The 13,838-nt window shown below is 35.0% G+C and overlaps 1 long non-coding RNA gene across 1 annotated transcript in view; it reads left to right on the forward strand.

Annotated features, from left to right (window-relative positions):
* Positions 1-13,617, forward strand: part of LOC123394829 — a 36,000-nt gene extending 22,383 nt beyond the window's left edge. The window contains exons 2-3 of the long non-coding RNA XR_006609551.1: positions 12,648-12,790; positions 13,443-13,617. This is a non-coding gene — a long non-coding RNA (uncharacterized LOC123394829). The remainder of the gene's footprint in view (positions 1-12,647; positions 12,791-13,442) is intronic.
* Positions 13,618-13,838: the final 221 nt, after the last annotated feature.

Raw genomic sequence — 13,838 nt, forward strand, 5'->3', positions numbered from 1 at the left:
AAAGACAACTGACAGAATGGGAGAAGATATTTGCAAACGACATATCAGATAAAGGACTAGTGTCCAAAATTTATAAAGAATTTAGCAAAGTAAACACCCAAAGAACAAATAATCCAATCAAGAAATGGGCAGAGGTCATGAACAGACATTTCTGCAAAGAAGACATCCAGATGGCCAACAGACACATGAAAAAGTGCTCCATATCACTCGGCATCAGGGAAATACAAATCAAAACCACAATGAGATATCACCTCACACCAGTCAGAATGGCTAAAATCAACAAGTCAGGAAATGACAGATGCTGGCGAGGATGCAGAGAAAGGGGAATCCTCCTACACTGTTGGTGGGAATGCAAGCTGGTGCAGCCACTCTGGAAAACAGCATGGAGGTTCCTCAAAATGTTGAAAATAGAATTGCCCGTGACCCAGCAATTGCACTACTGGGTATTTACCCTAAAGATACAAACGTAGTGATCCAAAGGGGCACGTGCACCCGAATGTTTATAGCAGCAATGTTCACAATAGCCAAACTATGGAAAGAACCTAGAAGTCCATCAACAGATGAATGGATCAAGAAGATGTGGTATATATACACAATGGAATACTATGCATCAATCAAAAGAAATGAAATCTTGCCATTTGCGACGTCGTGGATGGAACTAGAGTGTATCATGCTTAGCGAAATAAGTCAAGCAGAGAAAGACAACTATCATATGATCTCCCTGATATGAGGAAGTGGTGATGCAACATGGGGGCTTAAGTGGGTAGGAGAAGAATCAATGAAACAAGATAGGATTGGGAGGGAGACAAACCATAAGTGACTCTTAATCTTACAAAACAAACTGAGGGTTGCTGTGGGGAGGGGGGTTGGGAGAAGGGGGTTGGGAGAAGGGGGAGTGGAGTTATGGACATTGGAGAGGGTATGTGCTTTGGTGAGTGCTGTGAAGTGTGTAAACCTGGCGATTCACAGACCTGTACCCCTGGGGATAAAAATACATGTTTATAAAAAAATAAGAAATTAAAATAATGATAATAATAATAATATCTCAAAATCAAATGCTGTAGTTGAAGCATGTTGAGTGTGCACTGGCCCACAATTTACATAACTTGAATACTTGATCTTATAGTACTTAGAGTTTATTTTTAAAATATTTTTGGGTATTTAACTTTCAAAGATAAGTATGGATGATATGTTCAGCATTAAAGTTAGAATATAGTACTTAGAGTTTATTTTTAAAATATTTTTGGGTATTTAACTTTCAAAGATAAGTATGGATGATATGTTCAGCATTAAAGTTAGAATATGTCTTTAGCAAGTAAAAAACACAAAAATGTTTCTTAGAATTTGCATTCATGTCCTAACATATAAATGTTAATCTCATTCACTTTGATAGGCAATTACATTTCTCTAGTTATTGGAAGTCTTATTAATTTTCATTTCCTTGTAAGTGCTTTTTTCATCTCTAATATGGAAGTACTAGAATTTTATCATTTTAATTTTTAAATCACAAGGCAATAGTTTATGCATGTCCAGAGTCACTAAAGATTCATACAAGAGAAATAATGTTTTTCTCTGGAGGTCAGATCGCAATTAATAAAATTACATACTGAAACCCATAATCTTAGATCACAGCTCTTCAAGATTACTTATCTATTAATAATCATACTTTCTTGCCTTTTATCTTTTTTTATTGGTGTAAAAAAATACCCCTAATACCTCCTTTTCTCTGCCATCATGGTGTGTGTAGTTGACTACTCCTTGCCAACTCTTCTCACAACACTTTCAGGATCAAGAGATTCCTGGCCAAGAAACAGATGCACAAACATTCCATTCCAGTGGATTCAGATGAAAACTGGTAATAAAATCAGATACAACTCCAAGAGGAGGCATTGAAGAAGAACCAATCTGGGTCTATAAGGGATCACACATGAGAAGGCATGGTATTTATGCTGCATGAAAGTCACGTCCAATCACTCATTAGCTTGTACCCAATCATTCTATAAACATCACTACTATCTGAAAAATAGACATTTTTTTTAAAGATTTATTTATTCATTTGAGAGAGAGAGAGACAGAGGCAGAGGCAGAGAGAGTACAAGCAGGGGGAGAGACAGAGGGAGAAGGAGAAGCAGACTCCCCACTGAGCTGGGAGTTGGACATGGGGCTCAATCCGAGGTCCTGGAGATCATGACCTGAGCTGAAGGCAGACACTTAACCATCTGAGCCACTAAGGCACCCCTAGACATGTTTTATAGGAGAAATACTTTTTTTTTTTCTCTGTTACTATGCTCTTCTACTAGTAGGATGGTTCAGTAACAAACATGTGAGAACTTAAAACAAAAAATAATTCTAATATATGTTTCATGTTTCCACAGTACAAACAGGGTGCCTGGGTGGCTCAGTCGGTTGAGCGTCTGCCTTCAGCTTGGATTGTGATCCTGGGGTCCTGGGATCAAGTCCCATGATGGGCTCCCTGCTCCAGTCTGTTTCTCCCTCTGCCTCTCTTCCCACTCATTCTCTAAATCTCTTTCTCAAATAATAAATAAAACCTTTTTTAAAAAATGACAAACACAAATTCTTATTCCCATTAGTTTTCATAACCCCACATTTTCAACTACAATTCCTTAAATACAATAGAACCATATGCTAAATAAAAGCAATGTAACTAGTATTTTAGAAAATCTACCATAATAATATTGAATAATATTGAATATTGAATAATTTGAGTCATGGAAAAATATATATATAAGAATATTATTGATCTAGAAGTCAAATTTTAATTTTATGCCTTTATTGGTCAAATGATAATAAAATACAAATGTATATCCAAGAAAAAGCACGTTAAGGAAAGCAATGTTCATTAAACTTAGTTAACCTGTAAACATTACTTTTAACTAGATTTTCAGACAATATAATCAAAATCATTAGAATATATTTGTTGGGTATACGAGCCTTAAAGTTCATCAGAAATTCACCGTTTTTATGGAGAAGGTAGTCATCTTTCTTTACACAAAAATTTTTGTGAGACAACTAAATTAGAAAGGTTAAATCCCTGAATAGGGACCTACAAATATTCCAAAATTTAGGTTTCTCATAGATGTAGGACATTAACCACCACCTACCCAGAGCAACATCACACATTGGGCAACTTATCTTTATAGCTTAAAATGCAAGTTAGAGCAGATATATACGGTGGAGTATGTTCCATCCAAGAGAATGTATGCATTGATATACATGGCCAACATGTCCCATGATGTGACATACTCCACAACTGTCTTTACCATATTGGCCAATACAAACATACAAACCAGAGGTAATTATATGTGAGTCTTCAACATTTCTAAACTAGTTACCTACATTCTATGGGGGCTGCCATAAAAGAAGATCATCAAAGATTATTATTTTTTTTTAGATTATCAAAGATTATTAAAGAGAAAATAAAACTTGGACAGGAGAGAAGCTGGTCCACAAAACATTCTGCTAATGTATATGAGGGAATCTCAATTTTTAGAATTGATAGGAAAAAATCTCTTAACAGAAAATCTAGATATATATCCAAATATTTACAGAAATGAGCCATTTTATAAATTTGGTGATTCAAACTGTTATGTGGGGTAAAAGGAGAAAGGAATAGGCTTTTCAATAAGGGATGTTGGGCCTCGTAGATTCCAGTGAAACCTAATTTGGAAAAATTGTATCTAGATCGAAACCTCCTATTATATGGGGCTATCAATAACCAACGTTATGGCTGGACTGTCCCTTGTGGTTCTTATTATGACTGTAAGACATCCTCAGCAATAACCATCAGAAGACTTCAAAGGAGACAAGGTTAATGACTTACAGAACCTGGAAACTACACCACACCTGGGGCCATACACGTCACAGGGGTGTGGGAGAGAGTGTAGGCCTGGCGTTCAGCTTTTACTGGGGTCCAGGATGGGGGCCTAGGATTTCACAGGCTAACTCTGTATTGCTGAATTTAAAACAGAAAAAATGATAAATAGTAATAATATTTAGAGAAATATTATGGATGTTGCCCTAATATAAAATGTTCCCATAAACCCATAAGAAAATGACCATAAAGATGAAAAGTGAATAAACAAAAGATTCATAAATTAGGTGGACCTTTAAATTTATTTAAAGATACTCAAACTCATTAATAACTAGAGACATATAAATAAAAACATACTGTGTCAAATTGGAAACAATGAAAAATTTTAATGAAGCATTGTAGTGGAAAACCCATCTTAAATCATGAATGGTTAGTAGATTTGTAAACTGATAACAGCATACATAACAATCTGGCAATGTTTTCAAAATTACAGATGTTCATAACCATTGGCACACCAAGGCACTTGGAATCTGATATATAAATATACATGCAAAGATGTGAAATAGCATGTATAAGGCTATTCACTACATTTAACTGGTAATAGCAAAATGTTAGCAACAAGATAGATGCATAGCAACAGGAGATTCATTAAGTAACTACAGTAGATCTATACATGGAACACTGTAGTGATATAAAAGAATGAAGAACCTTTTATGCATTGATTCGGAAGAACACCCAGACATGCATTTTCATGTAAGAAATACAAGTTGAAAGTAACATCAGTGAAAATGGCAGAGTAGAGAACTCCAGGGGCCCATCCTCCCTTAAAAACACTGAGAAATCTGACAAAAACGGTCAGAGTCAACCTTATTGGAAATAAAACTCCAGAGTATTGTCAAAGCAAATAGCAACAGTTGAATGCTCAGTCAGGAAAACAATGAGTGAAATACAGTAGACTTCTGTGGTATTTTGATTTATCCCACCTGCTTCCATAGGTTGGCAACTCACATTCTTGTATCAGTTCTAGTGTTGGAGGGCAGAGAGGATCTGGTTCTCAATGAATTGTTTTTGTCTTATTTGACCACCGTGGAAGCTTCATGAAGGATTTGCACAAAGGACTTGCTTTTTTTTTTTTTTTACTTAACTTAAAACTCTGAGGGCCGAGAGTCCACTATGCCAGGGAATTCCTCAAAAATAATGAAAGGAAAATAAACCAGCTATTGTCACCTAAGACAAAGGATATCAGTTAGGGAAGACAATAAGAAACACTGAAAAGTCTGGTAAGAAAAGCTGCAAAGTGAGATAATTTGGGGAATAAGGACTTTGAGAATACAATACAATACAACACACACAGCATACGCTGGAGAATGTAGAAGGCCACATGCATACAACAAAAAGGCACCAAAATCAGATTTAACTTTTGTGTAATGGGCAACAAGTTAGAGTCATCAGGGTATTTCATTAGGGATTAGTAAAATGTCACTGTCAGAGATCTTGCTTTTTCTGGTTATCCATTTCTTCCAAGAACCTTCTAACCTTACCTGAAAGTCTTTCATGTCTGTGTTTGCCACTAGACTGCAAGGTCCAGCCATATCTCAGCTACAAAGCCACTGTCAAGTATAGTAATTAATTCACACTTCACACACTCATTCTGCAAAACAAAAAAACCCAGAAGTATTAAAGAATGAATAAAATAATGTGTGTCATTTCCCTTGGTAAACCACATCATACAGTAGTCATGAATGAAGAGACAAAGGGAGAGGCATTCATCTGTTACCTGGCTCAGCTCTTTAATAAAGACCCAAAGGATATTCAGCTACCTTTTAAAGCAAGTGTAGGATGTATGAGAGCCACAAATATAGAGAAATTAAACTGGACCTCATAAAACCACATAAACCTTGGAGTGGAAATAAAAAGCACTTTGTGATAATAAATGGAGAGAAAAAATGTGTAGGTAACTTTTTTATTATCAAAATAAAACTAAAGCTGTACATCTAAACATAAACAGAAGTTCGATTTTTTAAAAACAAGGCATATAGAAACTTAAATATTTTCCCCAAAGACTTATTTATTGAAGAAGAACTTAAAGCTGAAATTAGGGGTTTTTAAATGAAATTATAAGCAAAACATTCAAGACAGGGAAAAAATTGAGAAGAACTTTGAGGAAATGGATGTTAAGAATTATAAAGTTTTAATGTAATCCATTAGTTCAGAACTTCAGAGAACCAGGTTACAGGATAGAAGAAAGTTTAAAATCATAGATAAGTGTTTATCAGACATGGGGAACTGGACTGCTATATCACTTCCCAGGCTCTAATCTTGGATCTGAGGAAGGGATTCAAGCATTCACCTCAATAAGAAAAAATGCAGAACTGAGGGAATATGGAAAAAAAAAAAAAACCTCACAGGGTTGAAAAAAGAGAAAAAAATAATGGAGGCTTAAGAAAAATTTCTGCAGGAACAGGGAAACCAAACATCATTCCATAAATTCAGGGGAAATAAAAAATAGACACTTAAGAAATTTAAAACAGTCTGGGTTGTCTTTAATGAATGAAACAGATAGTCATTTACTGACATAAAAGATTCCAGAAAATAATACTGCTTACATGTTCCTTTTGGAAAGAAAAACATTAAACCTGTATTTCAAAAGATACCAAAACTGCAGCATGCTTTCAATCTGGTATAGGAATTAGTGGAAAAAAATTATGTAAGTAATCTCAAAACTGAATTCAAAGATTTTATTTAAAACGTATGTGATAAAAACACAATTTAATCTCAAAGCACCCAAAGGCCAATTCATACAAAGACTCACTGTAAATCATACCCACATATGTGCTTATGTAAATATAAACAAATTTTTCAATTAAAAATGGTAAATTGGCAAATAGAATAAAAACAGCTCTTATGTATATCTATCTGAGCTATTTATGCTTATATTACTTCACATCAGTAGGGGATTTATAACTATTTTATAAGTAGTGCTGAGAGAAGTGATTAATAATCTTGAAAGAAAAAAGTAAGCCAGATTCTTATTCACAGCTTAAACAGAAATAGATTCCAGGAGAAAATACTGAAATGCTAAGAAAATATTACAGTACTAACAATAATGTATTGGATATTTTACAATATTGGAGAATAGGAAACAAACTCAAAATGGATGAAAAACCCAAGCGTGAGACAGGAATCCATCAAAATCTTAGAGTAGAACACAAGCAGCAACCTCTTTGACCTCAGCTGCAACAACTTCTTGCTAGGCACATCACCAGAGGCAAGGGAAACAAAAACAAAACTGAACTATCGGGACTTCATCAGGATAAAAGCTTTTGCACAGCAAAGGAAACAATCAGCAAAACTAAAAGGCAACCTACAGAATGGGAGAAGATATTTGCAAATGACATATCTGATAAAGGGCTAGTATCCAAAATCTATAAAGAACTTATCAAACACCACACCCCAAAACCAAAAACATCCAGTCAAGAAATGGGCAGAAGACATGAACAGACATTTTCTTCAAAAAAGACATATAGATGGCTAACAGACACAGGAGAAAATGCTCAACATCATTTGGTATCAGGTAAATATAAATCAAACCATAATGAGATATCGCCTCACACCAGTCAGGTTGGCTAAAGTTAACAACTCAGGAAATGACAGATGCTGGTGAGGATGCAGAGAAAGCGGAACCCTCCTACACTGTTGGTGGGAATGCAAACTGGTGCAGCCCCTCTGGAGAAGAGTATGGGTGTTCCTTAAAAAGTTAAAGTTAAAAATAGAACTACCCCAAGACCCAGCAACTGCACTTCTAGGTATTTATCCGGGCACATGCACTCTAACATTTATAGCAGCAATCTCCAAAGGAGCCAAACTATGGAAAGAGCCTAGATGTTCATCAACAGACGAATGGATCAAGAAGATGTGGTACACACACACATACACATACACATAGGAATCTAATGCAGCCATCAAAAAACGGAATCTTGCTATTTGCAACAATGTGGATAGAACTAGAGGGTATTACGTTAACCAAAATAAATCAGTAAGAGAAAGACAAATACCATATCATTTCACTCATATGTAGAAATTAAGAAACAAAACAGATGAACGTAGGGGAAGGGAAGGAAAAACAAAATAAGATAAAAAGACAGAGGGAGGCAAACCATAAACTCTTAACCATAGGAAACAAATTGAGGGTTGCTGGAGGGGAGGTTGGTGGGGGGATGGAGTAATTGGGTGAAGGGCATTAAGAAGGGCACTAGCGATGAGCACTGGGTGTTATATACAACTGATGAAACACTAAATTCTACCCCTGAAACTAATAATACACTATATGTTAACTAAGTTGGATTTATTTATTTTTATAAAGTTTTTTTTAGTTGCCAGAGAGAGAGAGAGAGAGGGAGAGCACGCATGAGAGCACAAGCAAGGGGAGCAGCAGGCAGGGGAGAAATGGGCTCCATGCTGAGCAAGAAGCCAATGGCTGACTAGATCCCAGGAAACTGGGATCATGACCTGAGCTGAACACAGATGCTAAGCTGACTGAGCCACCGAGGTGTCCCCTAAATTGAATTTAAACAGATTTTTTTTAAAAAAGGAAACATTTCAAAATATGAAAATATGTTTGTTATTGAAAATATGTTTGTTATTCGGAGATAAATGCTTAATTTCACTAATAGCAAATATATTTTTTAGATCAATACAAAACAGACAATCTATAGAAAACAATAAAGACTGAAGAGGAAATTCACACAAATTCTCATTCTCTCTTTCTCTTTTTTCACACACACACACACACACACACACACACACACACAATGAAACATAAAACTTCACTGGCAGTCAAAGAAGAAATGCCAATTATAAACCATGACACAACATAACTTTCACTTAAAACAAGGCCAAAATGTCTAAGTGCTCTTGGTAAGAATCTGGGAAAATGTGATTTTATTTTATTAAAGATTTTTAATTTATTTATTTGAGAGAGAGAGAGAGTGAGCGAGAGGGTAAACACGATCTAGGGGAAGAGTAGAGAGAGAGGGAGAAACAGACTCCCTGCTAATCCGGGGCTTGGATTGCGGGATCTGGAATCATGACCTGAGCCTAAAGCAGATGCCTAATCAACTAGGCCACCCAAGTGCCCCAAAAATGTGATTTTATGCCACTAGGAGGGAAAATATGAGTACATTTTCCAAGGAACAAATGAAAAATCTCCACAAAAAGCTTAATATTGTGTATACATACTCTTTGACAAGCAATTCTACCTTAAAGATTTATTCCTAAGAAGATCATTGTGAATGTATACAAAGATTATTATCAAGGATATTCATCACAGTCTACATACCAAAGAGCACAGAAGTAACATAACTAACCCATATCAAGAAATTTCTTTTTTAAGATTAAATCCATGCAAAGGAACACTGTATAGATACTAAAATTATAGTGTAGAAAACTAATAAATGATAGGGTATAATGATTATGACCTATTTTTAATTCTAAAAAATTCTAAAAGATAAAATATGCAGTATAACTCCCTTTTTATATTTTAAATAGGTATATCAAAATATGCGAAATATATGTATACATATTGATAACCTTTCTCTGAGTCATGGACAATAATTTTTTTAACTTCTCAATCTTTCCTGGTATTTCATATATCTTCTAAAATAAAAATATATCTTTTCTTAAAACAACTATAAATATGGATGCAGCCATATGTATATGTAAATTTATGACTGTTTAATTAATCTCTCCTAGGCATTTATCCAAAAATGTTGAGAATTATTTGGCTGTAATTATTTTTGTCCTAAGATTAGTCATTATAGCCAAAATTTGGATATATACTTAATCTAGGAATCTGTTTCATACATTATGCTGAATCCATTTTATGGCAAATCATGCAGCCATTAAAGTTCATATTCTCCTACATTATTTCATAACTTTGGAAATGCTAAAAAAAACTAGGGTATGATAAATTATTTTATATCACATTATTTCAAACTTATATAAGTAAGGAAGAAGTGTGTGTGTATGCATGCACACACACATACAAAACAAAAATTTGACTCTGAGGAGAGATGTGGAAATAGCTAGAGAATATATACAGGCTTTAAGTGAGTCTGGCATTCCAGTCCCAATGATTTATAGTAGTCCTTCCTTATCTGTGGGGGATACATTCCACAATCCGCCAGGAATGCTTGAAACCACAGACAGTACCAAACCCTATTTTTTGCCTATACATACATACCTATGATAAAGTTTAATTTATAAACCAGGCATGTAAGAGATTAATAACAGCAACTAATAATAATATAGAACAACTATAAAAATAGACAATAAAATTATGTGAATATGGTCTCTCTCTTTTGAAATACCTTATTGTGCTATACTCACCCTTATTTTTGTAATGTTGTGAGATGAAAAAATGCCCATGTGATAAGATGAACTGAGGTGAATGGTGTGGACACTGTGATGAAGTGTTAGACTACTGCTGAACTTCTGACCATATGTTAGAAGACAGATCATCTGTTTCCTGACCACAGTTGACTGCAGGTAACTGAAACACTGGAAAGTGAAACCACAGATAAGGGGGAACTACTGTCCCTCACAGAATGATGAAGAAACCAGCAGATTCATTCAATAAATCACCCAGAGTGATTTAGAGTAAATATCAATGATGAGAGAGATAAAATAATGCTAGTGATTAAAGTGTATTGATTATCAGTTAATTTACAACCTGAATAGATGTGTCCAGCATGTCAACGTATGTCAATGTATTAGGCTTTGTCTCAATCTACTTCCTTATCAATAGGGTTGTCATCATTATATAGTGTATATTAAGGTGTACTTGTCAAGTTTTCAGATGTCATAATGTCAAGATCAAATACTAATATATATTATAATAATGATTTACAGTTTCCAATATACTGGAGCAATGACATGAAACTAACAACACAGAATTTGACAGATAAAACTATGAAGTCTTAGAATTAGATTCAAACTACATCAGCACAATGACACAATGAGGAAACCTATAACTTGTTGTAAGAACAAGTTTTTCCAATTAAAAAAAAAAAAAAAAAACCTCAGCTATTGTCATGGAGTTCAAGTCCAGTAGCCAACACGATAGCAAGGCTTTTCCAAAATGAATACAATCTTATGCTGCATTAATGGAAACACAGTGCCCACAAAAGGCAAATCCCATAATTCTTTTTGATATCTAGAATAGTGCATTCTACTCCAAAAACACTTTAAGACACTATGAACAAAGGATAGTGACCAGGATGATACATGTTAAGAAAACAGTCATCAGGAAACCTTGTAGGAACTGGGCAGGTTGAAATGGAAAAGACAAGTTGTATCTGAAATACAATGGCTATTTTAAACCAGAAGATTTGTCCAATGACAAGAATGATTATACATTCCATGCAATCCAAGAGCAGGAGTAGGTAAATTCAAAGGAAGATCTAGAAAAGCTGACTTCACTTCACTATGAGAGCAAACTTGCAGATTGAGGGGTTAGAACAAAACTGAATTCTCCCTCGGCCTCCACAATATTTCATCATTTCTCAGCTGCCAGATGCCGTGGGCACAATGACATCTGTGATAAGCACAGATTCAGGGGATTAGGCCTCTTCCATATGGAAAAACAACTATTAGAAGATAATATGTTCCATTTCAAGTTAACAAAGATGTGTTCACTAAATCTTAAAATAATAGGACCTCACCTATGAACTGCTAATTTTAAAGAAAAAAAAAAAGTGGTAGTTGTTAATAGAAAGCATTTGCTGAGGACAGAGTATGTGTCAGGAACAGTTCTAAATGCTTTACCCAAATTGTCTCATTTACTTCTTACAAGAACTTAATATGCTAAAAATTATCTCCATTTTACAGAGTAGGAAACTAAAACAAAGAAATATTTTAAAAATTGTTTTTAAGAGGTCCCTGGTCACAAAGTTAGTAAGAGGAGTTAACATTCACAGGATTGTGACTTCAGTGCCCATGTCTTTTGTAGTTCAGCATTGTGTCTTACTGGCACGGAGGAAGTGGAATTAGGAAATATTACCGGCATAGGCAAAAATATTAATATGATTTTGAAAGAAGATAATGAAATCTAGAAAACAGATTAGTGATTTACTCTTTGCAAGAAGTTTCTGGAGTTCAAGAAAGTGACCTTGACACTAACACTCCTATCGTCTCTCAGGAATAGCACATATAATTCTATTTATAAAGTACTTTACATTAACTTTTTTTTTTTACATTTAAAATTAAAGCAAATTTCTCAGAGAATCTGAAAACTCTGTTAACACTTCCACATATTTATCATAACAAGCTGTGTTATTCCTCAGGCTTTTGCATGGTCTTGAATTGCCTTCTGAGTCATCCCTAAAAAGTATGGATTAGGCTTAGAACAGTATTATTGCTAGCTAAATCATGTCCTTATTTCTTGAATGTGTGTGTGCTTGATTTCTTCTGTAACCATTACTCATTTATATGAAATAACACAGACTTGCTTGTAGTACTTTACCCACCAGCAAGCAAACATAACCAAACTCTACTTTAAGAGATAGAAGTGAAAAGCAGATTAAGAAGGAAAAAATGAAAAGCTTAAATAAGCTTAAAAATTACAGAAAAGTTCATAGACAAAAAAAAAATTACATTACGGTATGAGACAAGTCTATTTGAAATACATTGTTTTTTAATTGAGGTGATTGCTTGTAAGGCAGAATGGACACATCCTTGGTCAGAGAAATAAAGCTTGATTGCATAAAACAGCCTGGACATGACTAAGTGGTTTATTCTTATGTTCTTATTTTCTCAGGTACTCTGATATTTGAAGATCGAACCAAATGTCAGGTCCTTCCTACTGACAGACTTAAGGACTGTGGGAACAGCTCTGGGGGACTATCACGTCATGGCTTCCAAAAGCAACACTAAAACAAACAACTATTATTGAGAATTCTTGTAAGTAAGCCGTAAATCCACACAAACTCTTGTGAACACCTCCTTCCTGATCATAGATTTCCCCACTTAAATTGGAGAAGGGTTTTCATAAGTGAAGTCTCAGTTTCAGTTAAGGCCATTAGTTGGAAGAAGATAGGAAAACTTTTTAACTACGTTCAGAGAGTTTCAGAGTAGAATATAGAGATCAGGTCTGGGAGACCATGCAGAGAGGAGTACCTTAAGGATAGATAGGAGGCAGGAAGCCTAAAATATTCTAAAGGTGAGAATGCAGAAAACAGCAGATGATTGGAGGGGCTTGTATATGAGATGATGACCAGAGATAACAATAGCGTGAACCCTAATGGATTATATTTACCATAGGGTTTCCAAGTGAATTGATTGCTGCGGTCTTTTGGTAGGTGGAATATAGGCATAGGGAGTACCAAGGCTTTTCCAACATCAGCTGTGATCTTGCTTGCCAGAGGAAATCCCTGCTTCTAGCGGACAGAGACACTCAAGTTTCCTTAGAAAGAGTCAGCAATGATCTGGATTGACACAACTATTAACATACTTACCTCTCTATTTTAGAAATGGTACTGATAACTTCTCTCAACCAAAGGGGTGAGGTCAGGGAATATAATGCATTTATCTTTGTGCCTCTCATGCTTTGTAGGTGCTCACAAGTATTTATTGAATACATCATTGAAGTGAAAAAGAAGACATGGAGAATTCAGAGAACCACAACCACTCATGCCTAGACTTCAGAAAATAATGACACTCAAATATAGGAGTGACTCTGAAATTGTCCCAATAAAGATTTTAAAATAATGGTAGAAGACATAGGTTAAAAAGTTAGGAATAATGGTAAGTATTTTAAGGCATTAGTAGTTACATATATGATTTTGAAGTGAAGATTGTTTGCTCTGGGAGACTCTTCTTTTCTAGAGGAGAACTAATATCAGAGCATGTAAAACGGATCCCAGGTCAAGTTCAAAAATCTCACGAAGTCAGTTAACACTGTGGTTGTGGCTGGTTGAAATGGTGGATAAAGCAAGAAAAAGTAGTTACT

Source organism: Mustela putorius, unplaced genomic scaffold, assembly GCF_011764305.1.
Source record: "Mustela putorius furo isolate JIRA1106 unplaced genomic scaffold, ASM1176430v1.1 tig00003845_pilon_pilon_pilon, whole genome shotgun sequence".
In the NCBI taxonomy this organism is placed as follows: Eukaryota; Metazoa; Chordata; class Mammalia; order Carnivora; family Mustelidae; genus Mustela; species Mustela putorius.